At 40.3% G+C, this 2532-nt stretch overlaps 1 pseudogene; it reads right to left on the bottom strand.

Moving 5' to 3' along the window:
- Window positions 1–444: 444 nt before the first annotated feature.
- Window positions 445–563, bottom strand: LOC134937231 (5S ribosomal RNA; annotated as a pseudogene).
- Window positions 564–2532: the final 1969 nt, after the last annotated feature.

The raw sequence follows: 2532 nt of genomic DNA, 5'->3' as shown, positions 1-2532 counted from the left end.
TGGGTGCACTCTTGTTTATGTTAGTTAGTATGAAAGTATTAAAACATAACTTTTATTAACTCATTACTCTAAGAAAAGATCCACACTTATATAATCACCACAATCCCTAAAATTAGGAAAATGCAAGCACTGTTAGGAAATTGGAAATGTTCTGGTTAGTCTATTTTAGTAGACTTCAGGAGGGATGTAGACACTCAGGTTCTACATCCTGATCCTATCCCACCAGCACAAGCTGAGCTTGTATTAATGAGACCTCCAAGAGGCATTGAACCAAATTGATGTCGAAAGATATGGATCCCAATTGGTATTGACCAATTGGGATCTATTAGGAATGGGGGGAGACGGTACTTAGAGGAAACAACACAGATCAGAAGAATAAAATAAGAGAAATGATTCAGGGAGAATATGGTGATCCTGCTGTTGGCTAGGAGTCGAGGAGGTCACGAATTACAACACTGAGTATTCTCTGGGGGTCACCCTCTCAGATACTGACCCAGCCCACCACCGTTTAGCTTCCAAGATCGGACGAGATCGGGCTCTATCGGTGGGGTATGGTAGTAATTTCTAGGGCCTGCTATAGCCGACTCACCAATGAGAGTGCACCTAAGGAAGGTATAAAAGAGAAACAGAAAACGGGGCGGATCTGCTGTCTATGTTAGGCACAGGGTAACCTGTGGATCATGGATGAGAGTCCGTAGATATATACAGTTGGGAAGAAAAAGGGAGAAAGGAAAAGAAAAGAGAAGAAAAAGGGAAAAAGGGAAAGCTGATTAGAGGTTGAGTCGAATGTCAGCTAGGTATAAGAGCAGAGATTTGAATCGAAAATTGGAAATGTTTGGGGAAAAAAAAAAAAAAAAAACCCCATTGACTGAGGTGTGCTGCAACAATGTCTTCAAAAACAACCATATGTATAGCTTACAGCATAAATATTATATTGTTCAAGAAAGATATTGATGTAATAATCCTGCCTAGATCTCTGGACCATACAATAAGGATGTTTAGGATATCTCACAATTTAGAGTATGTACAAAAATACTCCTGTTAACAGTATACCAGGTAAGGGGGGTAGACAGACCCCTGCTGATACTTCGTAGTTAGAAAAGAGTTAATTAATTGGCTACATAAAAAGAAGGTTATAAAGTGACATTGATATTTGTAATAGTAATTATAATGCTGTGACAATGAATTGGTAGAAAGTTGTTGGAAATAACAGTCACTGCCCAGATCCCTGGGATGCCCTAATTGGGGTGAAGAAAAATGCCAACTGCTGTATAGACTCAAAAGGAGAAAAAACAATGGAGAAAAAACCAAAAGAAAAAAAGGAAACAAAAGACAGGAAAAACGACAAAAACACAAAAGGGTACCGGTCCCTGCCCAGGTCCCTGGGACAGTCACTAGGTTGCAAAAATGCAAGATGTACTCCCCAGGTCCTCGGTTCCTATTATGGTGATTAGTATTGGAATGCTGTGGTAGGTAACGCTGACATGGGGTAGGTCATGCTGGAAAACGCGTTTCACCCGTCCTGCGGGCTTGTTCACTTCCACTTCAATGGAAGTGAACAAGCCCGCAGGACGGGTGAAACGCGTTTTCCAGCATGACCTACCCCATGTCAGCGTTACCTACCACAGCATTCCAATACTAATCACCATAATAGGAACCGAGGACCTGGGGAGTACATCTTGCATTTTTGCAACCTAGTGACTGTCCCAGGGACCTGGGCAGGGACCGGTACCCTTTTGTGTTTTTGTCGTTTTTCCTGTCTTTTGTTTCCTTTTTTTCTTTTGTTTTTTTCTCCATTGTTTTTTCTCCTTTTGAGTCTATACAGCAGTTGGCATTTTTCTTCACCCCAATTAGGGCATCCCAGGGATCTGGGCAGTGACTGTTATTTCCAACAACTTTCTACCAATTCATTGTCACAGCATTATAATTACTATTACAAATATCAATGTCACTTTATAACCTTCTTTTTATGTAGCCAATTAATTAACTCTTTTCTAACTACGAAGTATCAGCAGGGGTCTGTCTACCCCCCTTACCTGGTATACTGTTAACAGGAGTATTTTTGTACATACTCTAAATTGTGAGATATCCTAAACATCCTTATACCATATTGTATGGTCCAGAGATCTAGGCAGGATTATTACATCAATATCTTTCTTGAACAATATAATATTTATGCTGTAAGCTATACATATGGTTGTTTTTGAAGACATTGTTGCAGCACACCTCAGTCAATGGGGTTTTTTTTTTTTTTTCCCAAACATTTCCAATTTTCGATTCAAATCTCTGCTCTTATACCTAGCTGACATTCGACTCAACCTCTAATCAGCTTTCCCTTTTTCCCTTTTTCTTCTCTTTTCTTTTCCTTTCTCCCTTTTTCTTCCCAACTGTATATATCTACGGACTCTCATCCATGATCCACAGGTTACCCTGTGCCTAACATAGACAGCAGATCCGCCCCGTTTTCTGTTTCTCTTTTATACCTTCCTTAGGTGCACTCTCATTGGTGAGTCGGCTATAGCAGGCCCTAGA

The sequence above is a fragment of the Pseudophryne corroboree genome, chromosome 6 (assembly GCF_028390025.1).
Source record: "Pseudophryne corroboree isolate aPseCor3 chromosome 6, aPseCor3.hap2, whole genome shotgun sequence".
In the NCBI taxonomy this organism is placed as follows: domain Eukaryota; kingdom Metazoa; phylum Chordata; class Amphibia; order Anura; family Myobatrachidae; genus Pseudophryne; species Pseudophryne corroboree.
This window is presented reverse-complemented; position numbering and strand designations above follow the sequence as displayed.